We start from the raw sequence: 15,716 nt of genomic DNA, 5'->3' as shown, positions 1-15,716 counted from the left end.
ATACAGACAAAATCTCACACCGCATACACACTCACAAAAAGAGGAAAAGGGGAAAAAATAATAAATTTTGCTCTCAAAGTCCACCTCCTCATTTTGGGATGATTCGTTGTCTATTCAGGTATTCCACAGATGCAGGGTACATCAAGTTGATTGTGGAGATTTATTCCGCTGCTCCTCAGGCTGCTGGGAGAGATTTCCCTTTCTCTTCTTTGTTCTCACTGCTCCCGGGGCTCAGCTTTGGATTTGGCCCTGCCTCTGCATGTAGGTCACCGGAGGGCGTCTGTTCTTCGCTCAGACATGACGGGGTTAAAGGAGCCGCTGATTCGGGGGCTCTGGCTCACTCAGGCCGGGGGGAGAGAGGGGTACGGAGTGCGGGGCGAGCCTGCGGCAGCAGAGGCCAGTGTGACGTTGCACCAGCCTGAGGCGTGCCGTGCGTTCTCCCGGGGAATTTGTCCCTGGATCCCGGGACTCTGGCAGTGGTGGGCTGCACAGGCTCCCCGGAATGGAGGTGTGGATAGTTACCTCTGCCTCTCACCCAGGCTTCTTGGTGGCGGCAGCAGCAGCCTTAGCATCTCATGCCCATCTCTGTGGTCCGCGCTTTTAGCCGTGGCTCCCGCCCGTCTCTGGAGCTCCTTTATGCAGCGCTCTTAATCCCCTTTCCTTGTGCAATAGGAAACAATGAGGGAAGAAAATGTCTCTTGCCTCTTCAGCAGGTCCAGAGTTTTCCCCAGACTCCCTCCCTGGTAGCCATGGTGCACTAAACCCTTGCAGGGTGTGTTCACGCCACCAACCCCAGTCCTCTCCCTGGGATCTAAGCTCCGAAGCCCAAGCCTCAGCTCCCATCCCCTGCCCGCCCCGGCGGGTAAGCAGACAAGCCTCTCGGGCTGGTGAGTGCTGGTCGGCACCGATCCTGTGCGGGAATCTCTCCGCTTTGCCCTCCACACCCCTGTTGCTGTGCTCTCCTCCATGGCTCCGAAGCTTGCCCCCTCTGCCACCTGCCGTCTCCGCCTGCGAAGGGGCTTCCTAGTGTGTGGAAACCTTTCCTCCTTCACTGCTCCCTCCCACTGGTGCAGGTTCCGTCCCTATTCTTTTGTTCTGTTTTTTCTTTTTTCTTTTGCCTTACCCAGGTACGTGGGGAGTTTCTTGCCTTTTGGGAAGTCTGAGGTCTTCTGCCAGCGTTCAGTAGGTGTTCTATAAGAGCAGTTCCACGTGTAGATGTATTTCTGATGTATCTGTGGGGAGGAAGGTGATCTCCGCGTCTTACTCTTCTGCCACCTTCTCCCTCTCTCCTGAAAGAGAATTTAAGATCAGTTGGAACAAGAAAACTTGATACACACTGAAATCTTACAGTTCATTTAAAAGAGATATCTCAAATTTGACAAAAATTCTGAACTTTAAGTAAAATTACTAGTATGAATTTTAAAGCTAGAAAAACATTTTATATAGTCTGTTAAAAAATATATCACTGAGCTAGAGGAAAGACTGAATGCTCATGTTGTTATTTATGGAAAAGGATAGAAGATTCTTGTCATGTTAAATGAGGAGTAGAATATGCAGACTAAATTCTAGGAAAAACTGTAGAGATGTTTCAAGCAGTGAATTAACAAAAATATTATTTCTGGATTTTGTTTTTTATGATGCATGTCAGGTTTTTCAAACTTGTGATTTCTTTTTACATTATAAATAAATATTCTTTGTATAATTTCATATTCAAAATTGTATATACCCCTTTTGAAACACGATCACCAAAATTGTATAAACTTTAGGTCCCATGAAACTTTTATCTACCCCTGGAGTCAAAAAGAAAAAAAAAAAAGACAAGTTAGAGGGTATTCGAGGATCAAGGATTACTTGAATGTAGCATGTATGTCTATAAAACAAGACTGAGAAGAGAGCAAACAGAGGCAACAGACCTTTCTTTAAATGTTGGCAGCTTTCAACTTCTCAAAAAATAAGTGTCTTTTGTAGGTGTTAGGGAGCAGTATGTAGAGCAAAGACAGGCAAGACCATTAATGGGCAGGGGTCTTTTCATACAAACAATAGATCACAATGATTATGGCCATAGTGTTAGCTGTTACTGACTGAACAAATTATACATTTTCAAGTCTGTATATACCAGACAATACGTATCACCAGGTGTGCTGATACACAAAATCTTTAGTTCTTAGAGCACGCAGATAAATTAGGTGCTAATATCCATATTTTGTGGCTATAGAAATCTGAAGATAAGATTAGTTGAATTGTGTAATGCCTCACAGCTAGCAGATGGTAAGATTCTGTGGCGTCCATTCTTTCTCTATACCACACTGTCTCCCCAAGTGTGGTTAAATACATTCTGAGAAATATATTGAAAGTACATATATCTTCAAAGATTTTTATCTAATTCCTGCTACTTTATGGTACTATCTTTATTGCTTTTTCTCTATTCTTTTTTTTTAAATTGAAGTATAGTTGATTTATAATGTGTTAGTTTCTGGGGTACAGCAAAGTGATTCAGTTATACCCATTTATATAAATACATATATATATTCATTTCATATTCTTTTCCATTATGGTTCATTACAGGATATTAAATATAGTTCCCTGTGCTATACAGTAGGACCTTGTTTTTTATCTATTTTATATATTTTAGTCTGTATCTGCTAATCCGAAACTCCTAGTTTATCCCTCCCTTGCCCCCTTTCCCCTTTGGTAACCATAAGTTTGTTTTCTATGTCTGTGAGTCTGTTTCAGTTTTATAAATAAGTTCATTTGTATCATATTTTAGATTCCATGTATAAGTGATATCATATGGTATTTGTCTTTCTCTGACTTACTTCACTTAGTATGATCATTTCTAGGTCCATCCATGTTGCTACAAATGGCATTATTTCATTCTTTTTTATGGCTGAGTAGTATTCCATTATGTATATAGTACTTCTGTGTGCATGTGTATATTTTACATCTTTATCCATTGGTTGATGGGGATTTAAGTTGCTTCCATGTCTTGGCTATTGTATCTACTTTATTCTTTTATACAGTTTGCCTTCCATATCTGCAGGCACTGAATCTATTGATTCAACCAACTGTAGGTCAAAAATATTGGGAAAAGACTCCAGAAAGTTCCAAAAAGCAAAGCTTGAGTTTTCCATGTGCTAGCAACTATTTACATGACATTTACATTGAATTTACATCATATTAGGTGTTGTAAGTAATCTAGAGATGATTTATAATGTATAGGAGATGTTAGGGAGTGTTTTAATTGCATTCCTTTACATGTAGCTCTCCAGTTTTCCCAGCACCACTTACTGAAGAGACTGTCTTTTCTCCATTGTATATTCTTGTTTCCTTTATCATAGATTAGTTGACCATATGTGCATGGGTTTATCTCTGGGCTTTCTATCCTGTTCCATTGATCTATATTTCTGTTTTTTTGCCAGTACCATACTGTCTTGATTACTGTAGCTTTGTAGTATAGTCTGAAGTCAGGGAGCCTGATTCCTCCAGCTCCGTTTTCCTTTCTCAAGATTGCTTTGGCTATTTGGAGTCTTTTGTGTCTCCATACAAATTTTAAGATTTGTTTGCTATAGTTCTGTGAAAAATGCCATTGGTAATTTGATAGGGATTGCTTTGAATCTGTAGATTACTTTACATAGTATAGTCATTTTCACAGTGTTGATTCTTCCAATCCAAGAACATGGTATATCTGTCCATCTGTTTGTGTCATCTTTGATTTCTATCATCAGTGTCTTATAGTTTTGTGAGTACAGGTCTTTTACCTCCTTTGGTAGGTTTATTCCTAGGTATTTTATTCCTTTTGCTGAAATGGTGAATGGGATTGTTTCCTTAATTTCAAGGATTAATCTCCAAAATATACAAACAGCTCATGCAGCCCAATATCAAAAATACAAACAACCCAATCAGAAAATGGGCAGAAGACCTAAATAGTCATTTCCCCAAAGAAGACAAACACATGGCCAAGAGGCACAGGAAAAGATGCTCAACATCACTAATTATTAGAGAATTGCAAATCAAAACTACAATGAGATATCAACTCACACTGAACAGAATAGCCATCATCAAAAATCTACAAACAATAAATGCTGGAGAGGGTGTGGAGAAAAGGGAACCCTCTTGCACTGTTGGTGGGAATGTAAATTGATACAGCCACTATGGAGAACAGTATGGAGGTTCCTTATAAAACTAAAGATAGAATTACCATACGACCCAGCAATCCAACTACTAGGTCTATACCCAGAGAAAGCCATAATTCAAAAAGACACATGCACCCCAATGTTCACTACAGCACTGTTTACAATAGCCAGGTCATGGAAACAACCTAAATGTCCAGCAACACATGAATGGATAAAGAAGATGTGGTACATATATACAATGGAGTATTACTTAGCCATAAAAAGGAATGAAATTGGGTCATTTGTAGAGACATGGATGGACCTAGAGACTGTCATACAGAGTGAAGTAAGTCAGAGAGAGAAAAACAAATATCATATATCAATGCATATATATGGAAACTAGAAAAATGGTACCGATGAACCTGTTTTCAAGGCAGAAATAGAGACTCAGATGTAGAGAACAAACGTAAGGACACTAATGGGGATAAAGGGGGGTGGGATGAATTGGGAGATTGGGATTGACATATATACACTAATATGTAGAAAATAGATAACTAATGAGAGCATACTGTATAGCACAGTGAACTTCACTGTACAGTAGAAACTAACACAACATTGTAAAACTACTATACCCCAATTTAAAAAAATGGTAAAAAGAAATGTGGAATTACACCTAAAAAAATAAAGTATAGGAGAGGATGTACATAGCTTATATGCAAATATTACACTATTTTCTAAGGGACTTGAACATAAGCAGATTTTGGTGTCTGAGGGGAGTCCTGGAACCAATCTTCCTCATGATTACTGAGCGATGACTATATTATAGATGGATTTCAGTATGTTTTGTTTTGACAGTTTTATTACCTCTTATATGCCAGTCATAATACAAAGCATGCTACTACAATAAGAGGAAGTAACAGAAAGGTTAAGGTGAAAATAAGTGATTTATGCTTCCCTGTATTTACTGATACTGTGCTAATCTTACTAGCAAAACTATTCATATCACATAGCATCTCTTTAAGTGAATTGTAATATTTGAGTTTTAGTTTTTATTTGAAAATAAACACTCATCTGAAGTTAACATCTGATCCTGTCAGTCGTTTAGACAGCAAGGAAGGTAGCCAGTGATACTGCCGTAACTTGAAGAGTCCCACAAGAAAAAGAAGGATCAAGACTTATACCTCTTAGAGATCTGCAAGAACACACAGTTGGTTTTAGGTGAAGCTGTGGTCCTTAATATTGTTTATTATTGTAGCCGGTGAGTGTCACTTTCAGTTGTGCCCCCCCCCAGTGTGATCTTTTTAAGTGCTAAGTGTTATCTGTTTTCCATCTTCACTGAAGTACCAGCAAACTAGAGAGAATACTTGCTTGGGATTTGTGAGGAAATGGCTGAAATCCCTTTTCAGTAAAATAGCTATTACCGTAGAGGCTGAAATTGTTTGTACTGACCAAATCATTGTCGTAGAAGTTATGACATACACATATTATCTTTAAGGCTATTACTGGGTTCTACTTCCTGTAATTTTTTTTCAGATTTATTTATTGTGGGGTGTATTAAATTATCATTATCATCATCAAGGACATAGGTGTGGTGTATAACTGTGTGGATTTCAAACACTGAGGTACTTTTTGAAAGTCTCCACTTTCTTGAATGCCTTATTGCACCTTCTTAGCTATTATCCTCCATAAGACTTTGAACATTATGCAAAAGAGGGTAACCTAAGGTGGAGTGTGTGTTACCAATAAAAATGATGTAGTAGAAAAATCAGTATAAGTGCATATAGGATTACTGGATATTTTTCATGAGAGGTCAATGTGTCTTCATTAATACTTCCTGTTAGTGTGATGTGATAAAAGAAGTTGGCATAAATAAAAAATAAAAATATTTAAAAACCATAAATAAGTAATCTATATAATAGATATTATAGTTATGTAGTCTAAATTTATACCTCATATTTAAACTTTGGCAATAATTTTTAAAGTAGATATTGATTTCTTTTGATCTGAAGCCAAAAATAATATTGACATGGTGATATTTCTTGTTGATTCTTACTGGTAAATTAAAACAGTAGTTCTCAAACCACAGTCACCAGGAGGGCTTGTTAAAACAAAGAATTCTGGGTCACACTCCCAGAATTTCAGATTCAGTAGGTTACTAGTGGGGCCTGAGATTTTGCATTGCTAGCAAGAGTTTAATTTATTGACATTTGCCACTGAAGACATTTAAAAGGAGAAACATCATAAGCTGTTGTAATTTTGCCTTATTATATTGTCAGATGTACTTATCCCCACTTCACCTCCTTGTTGAGATGGAGAATAGTTCTGTTATTACATATTTTGTAGACATTAGACATTAAACAACCCGTGTATATAATTTGGAGAACTTTCTAGGTTACCCACAAAGTTATGTCACTTGTTACGTAGATTTTTAAAATTTTAGATATTCTTCATGTGGCTTAGCTGATTCTTTAGAAATATGATAGAATAAATCTAACCTTCCAACACATAGCATTTACTTGCACTGAAGATTAGTATAAATAGATACAATTTTAATTCAAAATCTTGAAAACACGACTACATGCCGGAATTGTAGCATAAAGATGAGAAAGCTAGGAGGACAAATAGGTGATGTGTATTTTCATATATTGGCTTGGCCAAGAAGTTTGTTTGGGTTTTTCCGTAAGATGGTACCAAAAACCCGAATGAACTTTTTGGCCAACCCAATATTAATTCATTCTCTTTCTGCTTTGAAGAGTCATTTGTTTCTCAAAAGTTATAAAGGATATCTTATTTTAATGTGTTTAAAGCAATGTGTTAAGAATATCATTCATTCTTATTGCTTTACTTTTGTTGCATATTGGACCAGTGATTAGCTTTCTTCACAGAGGAAAACAATGAACATTCTTATTGATGTAATTGGAATATATTAGTGTCGGTTCTATGGTACCAAGTTTTGATTATATTAAAAATAGGAAAAAATTAATAGAATTATATTACTTGTATGATTTTTAAAATTTTTAAATAAATAATATGTTTTAAAAAATAAAGTTACAGATAGTTGATATGGCTCCTTGTATTCCTGTCCTCATAGGTAAACAAGGTTACCAGTTTTTTTCCTATTTTTTACCAGTATAGAAGTATTCAGACTATATAATTAAATCCAAATTAATATTGAATATTTTTCCTCACTTTACATGAATGCTAGACTATAGTGTATATACTTTTCTGCGCTTGTTCTTTTCACTTGAAATGTATCTTGGAGATAATTCCGTATCAGTTCATCAGGAATTTCTTCAATCTTTCTCGTGCTAATACTGTATTTCATTGTCTAAACATACCATAATTTATTTAACCAATCTCTTACCAGTGGATATTTAGGTCACTTCTGATTTTTTGCTAATACAAACAATGATGAAATAAATTACCTTTTACTTACACCATTTCATGTTTCTGCATGTATATTTTTACAATGAATTCATGGAAGTGAATTTACTAGTTCAAAGAGTGTGTGTATGCATTTTATACTTTCATGCTCTGGTCAGTAATTCATGAGAGTACCTTTTGCTCCTTATGCTCGTGAACATAGCATGTTGCCAAGCTTTCAGATCCTTGCCAGTCTGATAGTTGAAATTGCCCTTTTAATAGAAGCTCAACTTTCATTCCTTACTTTTATGAGATTTAAGAGTTTTAGTGGGTTTCCTTGGTCGTGCAGTGGTTAAGAATCCGCCTGCCAATGCAGGGGACATGGGTTCGATCCCTGGTCCGGGAAGATCCCACATGCTACAGAGCAACTAAGCCTGTGCACCACAACTACTGAGCCTGTGTGCCACAACTACTGAAGCCCACATGCCTAGGGCCCGTGCTCCGCAACAAGAGAAGCCACCACAATGAGAAGCCCGTGCACCACAATGAAGAGTAGCCCCTGCTCGCTGCAACCAGAGGAAGCCCACTCGCAGAAATGAAGACCCAACACAGCCAAAAATGAATAAATTAAATTTTTTTAAAGTTTTTTCTAATTAAAAAAGTTTTAGCAACTCTCCATATGTTAAAGATCTATTTTTATTTCCTTTCCTGGGAAATATTTTCTAAGTTTTCTCTTGTATAATCTTGTGGGTTTTTGCTGTTGTTGTTGTTGAAGGAGATACTCATACAATAGGGAAATTATTACTTTGTGAAATAATGTGTTATTAGGAGACAGTTTACATTACTGTATCAAAAATACTCCAAAATAAAGTTTAGTTTAAATGAAGTAGAAGTATTTTTTTACTCTCATGATTCTACTAGAGAGACAGAGTCCACAGATCAACATATGGTATCCACTTACGGGCCCAAGGTGACAGCTCTTATTCTTAAACTATCCCCGGAGATCAAGAAGAATGGAGAGGTCCAGTGGAGCCTACCCACAGTTTTTTTTAAGGGCCGAATCAAAAGTAATATGCCTCACTGTCAGTCAAACCGTACTGGCCAGAACTTTGATTAAGGCCATATCTCGATGCTCAGGAATCTGGGAAATAAAGCCTTGAGATTAGCAGCCTTGTGCACAGTGAAACTAATACTACAGAATAGGGCCATACTGACTATGGGGGAAAATTATAAATTTGCCACAAGTGAGTTAAAAATATATCTTTTATTGAGGTACAGTTGGCATACAGTATTAGTTTCAGGTGTACAACATGGTGATTTAGTTTTTTTTATACATTATGAAATGATCACTACAATAAGTCTAGTTATCATCTGTCACCATACAAAGTTATTAGAATATTATTGGCTATATTCCTTATGCTGTACATTACATCCCCATTACTTACTTGTTTTATAACCGAAGTTTATGTCTGTTAATCCCATTCACCTATTTTCCAGATTACCCTACTCCCCTCCCCTCTGGCAACCACCTCCTCTGTTTTTATTTTTTATTTTATTTTTTATTTTTTTTTTCCTCTGTTTTTATTTGGTTATGTTTGTTCATTTGTTTTATAGATTCCATATAGAAGTGAAATCATATGGCATTTATCTTTCCCTGTCTGGCTTATTGCACTTAGCATAATACCCCCTAGGTCCATCCATGTTGTTGCAAATGGCAACATTTCCTTTTTTTTTAATGGCTAACTAGTATTCTATTGTAGGTATGTACCACATCTTCTTTATCCATTCATCTATTGATGGACAGGTAGGTTGCATCTTTCTCTTGGCTATTGTAAATAATACTGCAGTGAACATAACTGTGCATGTATCTTTTCAAATTAGTGTTTTCATTTTCTTTGGAAAAATACCCAGAAGTGGAATTACTGGATCATATGGTTGTTCTCTTTAATTTTTTGAGGAACTTCCATATTGTTTTCATAGTGGTTGTACCAATTTACATTCCTGAAAATAGAATTTTTCCCTTTAATCTTTTTGCCTTTGCTTGTGGTGGATTTTATCCTACAAAATGGTATAGTTTATATATCTGAATATATCAGTATTTTTATGGTTTCTGGATTTGGTGTTACCTTTAGAAGTACCTTTATCATTCTGTGTTTATCTTTGGAAAATGTCCTCTCATTTCTTCTAGTAAATCTTATGGGGCATAGTGACAACGATCCCTGCTGTTTCTGCCTCTTCTTCCCTATCTTGTTCTTCCTGTTTGGACATTTGAAATTTATAATATTAAATTTTAGTTTCATTGTCAGAATGCATGAAACCAGAAGAAACACTTAATTCTTTATTGTTGGCATTATATATCCATGTACGTTCTAGTCTTAAATATTTTCCAAGATCTATTCCATTAATATGATCATTCTTCCTGGACACATTTCAAGATGTGTTGAATTCCACTTATTTGTTTACTGCCTTAATGTCCTGAATCTGTTGCTCTTTGGAAATTAAAAAGAAGTGGTGAGGTATAAGGAAGCACATATGATAGCTTAGGGAAAGATAGAGGAAAGAGAGCTTGAAATGTTCATTAAATTGAATTAATAATTGAAATAAAGGTAATATACTTAGTAAAAGGTGATTTAATGACTTGGAAAATTTAATTACATTGATGTGATTAAAGTGTCACAAAACATTGTTATCATCAGAATTGATTTGTGAGCACTGTTGCAATTTTAGATTCATGAACTACAACAGGAGATGAAATAATTTTGCCCTCCAGTAAAGAGTGAAAGGACTTTAGTTGCAAAGCGAAAATACATATAATGGTGACTTGACAGTGTGCCTTCTTACTCCTCTCTCTCTCACTCTCTCACTCTCTCACTCCCTCTCTCTCCATCCTTCGCCTTTCTTCCTCTCTCTTTTTTGCTTTTTCCTCCTTATTTCTCTCTCTTCCCCTTTCTTCTCTTACATTCTGTGCTGATTCCCTACCTGTACACTGATTTTTATGTTTTCGGAAATTAAGTTCATTAATTTGCTATACGTGTGTCTGAGCAGGAAGATGAGACTGGCCCCCATCACAAATCTCATTACCACTCAGAAGAAAATTTTTGACTCATTCCTGAATGATTATGTTTGCAATTAACTATTAGTGATATATATATATATATATAATATATATATATATATAATTATATCTTGACACATGTCTGAATGTTGTTAAATTATAACTTACTTTCAGTGTCAGTTGACTTTTGCTAATCTTGGCTTTAAAGTCATCCAAAGTACTGTATATTCCAGTGTTTTTGCTTCTTCATATGTGGGCCAAGTATTTAAAATATAGTATTTTAGTATTTAAATATCAATTTTATGCTTATATTTTTATTGCGGTAAAATGTACCTAATATAAAATTTGCTATTTTAATAATTTTAAGTGAATATTCAGTGACATAAATATATATTAAATAAACCATCATCACCATCCATCTCCAGACGTTTTCATGTTACCAAACTAAAACTCTACCCATTAAATAATAATTTCCCTTTACCCCCTCCCCTTAGACCCTGGCAACCACCATTCTACTTTCTGTCTCTTTGAATTTGAGTACCCTAGGTACTTCATATAAGCAGAATCATTCAGTGTTTGCCTTTTTGCAACTGGCTTATTTCAGTTAGCATAATGCTTTGAGGTTCATCCATGTTATGATGTGTGTTAGAATTTTCTTCCTTCTCAGGCTGAATAATATTCCATTGTTTGTATATACCACTTTTTGTTTATCCATTCATCCATTGATGGACACTTAGGTTGCTTCCACCTTTTGGCTTTTGTGAATAATGCTGCTAGAAACAAGAGTATTCAAATATCTATTCAGGTTTTTGCTTTCAATTCTTTTAGGTATATATCTAAAAGTGAAATTGCTGAATCATATGCTAATTTCTAGGTTTAATTTTTTTGAGGAACTACCATACTATTGTCCATATGGCTATACCATTTTACATTCTTACCAGCAGGGTACATTGTTACAACAATTTCTCCACATCCCTGTCAGCACTTGTTTTATATATTTATATATATATATATATATATATATACACAAATCTCCATCCATCCTACTAACCATCTTAAAGAGTGTGAAGTGGCATTTGATTGTAGTTTGATTTTCACTTTTTTAATAACTAGTGATATTGAACATCTTTTCATGTGCTTATTGGCTATCTGTATATTTTCTTTGGAGAAATATCTTCAAGCCCTTTGAACATTTTCAAATTATGCTGTTTGTTTGTTGTTGTTGTTGACTCATTGGAGTATTTTGGAAATTATTTGATAGGTGACTTGCAAGTATTTTCTGCCATTGTGTGGGTTACCTTTTCACTTGGTTGGTAGTGTCCTTTGATGAATAAGTATTTTAATTTTGACTCTTTTTTTTTGTGGTTACTTGTGTTTTTGGTGTCATTTTCAAAAATTATTGCTAAATCCAATGTCATGAAGCTTTTCCCCTATGTTTTCTAAGTTTTATGGCTTTTCACTCTTAGATTTATGTCTTTGATCAACTTTGAGTTAATTTTTGTATATAATGTGTAGTAAGGGTTCAACTTCATTCTTTTGCATGTGTATATAATCTTCCCAACACAATTTGTTGCAAAGACCTGTGCTTATCTTCATGTCTCTTTCCAAGTTGTGCTTTTTAAAGCACTATAAGATGAAAACATTTATTCCTTCAGGCAAGTGATTTCTTTCTCTTTTTCCTTGTTATTCAGAAACTTTTAAATCAACTTTGTTTTTGAAGGTAAAATATATTTTTTTATTTTTCTTATTTTTTTGCAGATTATCTTTAAACTTTTTATTTTATATTGGAGTATAGTTGATGAACAATGTTGTGTTAGTTTCAGGTGTGCAGCAAAGTGATTCAGTTATACATATACATGTATCTATGCTTTTTCAAATCATTTTCCCATTTTGGTCATTACATAATATTGAGCAAAGTTCCCAGTGCTATACAGTAGGTCCTTGTTGGTTATCAATTTTAAATATAGCAGTGTGTACATGTCAATCCAAAACTCCCTAACTATCCCTCCCCCCCCACCCTTCCCCCTGGTAACCATAAGCACTTTCTCTAAGCCTGTGTGTCTGTTCCTGTTTTGTAAATAAGTTCATTTGTATCATTTTTTTAAGATTCCACATATAAGCAATATCATACCATATTTCTGTTTCTTTATCTCACTTACTTAGAGATAAAGAGCTCAGTTGTGTACTAGTAAATTTTAGACATGGAATAAACCATCCTTCAACGACAAAACCAGTTATTACCACAAATGCTAGTCTGATCTCTCAACTCTGTTTGCCACCATTGCCCCTAACACTGGAGTATTACAGAAAAAATGAGAGAAAAAGATGATGATATATCAATTGATAGGTAGGCAGGCAGGCAGGCTGAAAATAGGCACTTGTATCATTAATTAGCTTTGCCTTCACCATATATTAGTGAAGGGTCCTAAGTGGCATAGTTCTTCAGCCTATATAGTCTGAAGAATAGACCTTGATGAGTAATAAATAAAATAAAATTGACATCATTTTTAGTTTTAAAATGCCTCTTTTTAACAAAAAGAAGCTTTTTTTTTTTTTTTTTGGAATTGTCCACTGTCACACAGAAAATCCTGTAGCTTTTGGGGACATACTTGTCATCGGGGCCTCTTTGCTGTCATACCATTTCTGCTTCCACTAGAAACAAAATATTTGGAGGAGGGTAGGGAGGTGAAATAGGCAGCAAGCCAGAGTTCAGTCAGCGGGACAGTAAGGTGTACAATGCTCAGAATGCCTAGGAAAATGCTACTGAAGTAGAGTGCGATCAATATTGGGCCTGAGGCACATGGCAAAGAGGAAAGATTCTGTAGATGAGTAGAAATGGTCCTGTGGATGATGGAGCAGTAGGAGGTGTCTGTCATGGACTTTGTCTTAGCAGGGCCTTAGCGGAGGGCTTTTTACTCTGAGAAACCAGTCCTGTGGCAGACCAAGAGAATAGAAACTGTATTAACCTAGGAACAGTTAGGTATATATTTGAAAAAATAGAAATATATTTATTTAAAATTGTTTCCTGATGCCAAAAGAGGCAGTGTACAGAGTGGCAGAAACCTACATATTGAATATTAAGGTCAGTAAGATAGGAATTCAATCTCAGTTCATCCTATAACCATGTGTAAGTTACTCTTTATCTCTAAAATGGTAAGAAGCATATTTAGAGTACAAATAAATACCCGAAGATAAGAGATGTAAATTTCACCGTACAATGCCTGGCCCGTAGATCAGTGGTGACTGACATTCACTGTTGTTGTGGTTTCCACACAAACAAGCAAGAGAATTCTGTCAGCATTATTACAAACAGTGAATTGCATATGAACTGACCCTTTAAGTGTACGGTCACAACCCAGCTTTAAGTGGATAAAGCAGTACAGTGAAACCCATATTATATACAAGTACAGAAACAGGATCACCCTGAACTTGAAACAGAGACTGAAAATCATAAGTAAAAATAGTACCCATTTTATTTTTTAGTATTTTAGTTAAAAGTGCCAGTTTTTAAGTGGCAGAATATAAAAATGCCAAAGGATAAGTCCAGTTGACTCTGTAATGCTTGAATTTTGTGCTATTCATCCCTCTATGAGTCATGCCTCTCCTGATTTTTAAAGCTTAGCTTAAGCATTTGAAATTTTCATATTTTGGAATACTTTTGTTTTAGATTTTTCTTTCTTCTATTGTTTTGAATCTCTTAATTGTGTCAGTGTAGCCGTTAACTATCCTTCATCAGTTATAAGTGTTAAAACCCAAGGCTTTGACTTCATAAGGCCTAAATCAGAATAGAGAATGAAGAAAGCAAATGCCAGGATCTTAAAAACATTAAATGATAAAGGAACCAGTCCCAATTTAGAAAAGTGCTCTTATCCTTACCTTAGAGTTCTACTTTGGTAAATGTTAATATTTAACCAGTTAGCAACACTAACACCACTATTTCAACAGTTAACCTTTCATGTATAGTAAACGTTGCAAGATGAACTTCATATTTGATAAAGCAGACTTGGTTAAAAAAAAGTTTACAAGAAAGTTCATCTCCATTTCAATGCTAATTTAACTCAGGGAAAATGAATATAACCTCCTGCAATTGCTGTTGATATATAGTGGTGGAAAGTAGTTTCAAATGCTAAACTGTCTAATGCCCATCATGACTTCTGTTCATGCCAATGAGGTAAGCAATTAGGACAAAGAGGGCATTTCCTGAAAGGGCACCCCCAATGGCAACAGAACTCAGCATGGTATTTCCATTTCAGTAACATTTTTCAACAGATCCAAACTTGTTACCTTCAAACTTGAAAAGCCTGGACCCATTCAAACTTTGAAAATGTTGACGGAAGATGCATTTGTGACTTGAACATTTTCCTCAGGATTGCCCTTAGGGAAATTGCCAGTGGTGGCTTGAAGACTCTCAGTGAGCCATTGGAAGCTTTAAAAGTGGAATTTCTGATGCTGTATGGAGTTGGATTTAACTGGATTCCTTGTAGGAAAAACAGGCTAGAAGTTGCATCTATTCCAACACGGAAGACAAGAGGAGTCACAGTTTCACTGAGGAGTTCCAGTGTCACTAAATGAGAATTATAGCTCAGTGGCTTTATTTGGATTGATATTAAATGCCCTTGTCACAACTGCCTTATAGCTTTTCTCATAGGTGATAATCATTCGTCAGCCCATGCTATAAGCAGACCAGTTCCATTTGTGCTATACATAGTGTACTTCTAAGCAGGTGGACTTTCTGGGGAACTGGTAGGCTTGGGCCTTGGGGCTGTTATTGGGAAAGTCTCTGCTTACAGAGTATTTCTTCCTTGTTGAAGTTATTTGAAAGGTATTCCTGGATAGTTCCTTCATATAGTTTAATAGTTACATTATTTGTGTGTATCTGGTTGCCTCTGACATGCCTCTATTTATGTCTGCCATGATGTCAGGTATAGATTCCACAATCTTGATTCTTTTTGCCCTTGCATTGGGAGAAATAGTTGTGTCTGACAAGTTACAACCAAAACTGAACAGTTGGACACTGTAAGGCGTTGCATTCCGTATGGAATCGAAGGTCAGTGTATATCCTTCAAAAGCAGTCACTGTACTCGCGTCAGAAGCTTTGTCTTAACCACAGCGGCTACTATTCAGTATTTCTGCATTAGGTGGTAGATTAAAGGTCACTTTTTTTTTTTTTTTTTTTTTTTTGCGGT

The 15,716-nt window shown here is 35.9% G+C and overlaps 1 pseudogene; it reads right to left on the bottom strand.

The window, feature by feature from the left end:
- Nucleotides 1-14,656: 14,656 nt before the first annotated feature.
- Nucleotides 14,657-15,236, bottom strand: LOC101270588 (lysosome-associated membrane glycoprotein 1-like; annotated as a pseudogene).
- Between the last annotated feature and the right edge of the window lie 480 nt (nucleotides 15,237-15,716).

Source organism: Orcinus orca, chromosome X, assembly GCF_937001465.1.
Source record: "Orcinus orca chromosome X, mOrcOrc1.1, whole genome shotgun sequence".
Lineage (NCBI taxonomy): Eukaryota > Metazoa > Chordata > Mammalia > Artiodactyla > Delphinidae > Orcinus > Orcinus orca.
The sequence above is the reverse complement of the archived record's forward strand: the minus strand, read 5'-3'. Positions and strand labels throughout refer to the sequence as shown.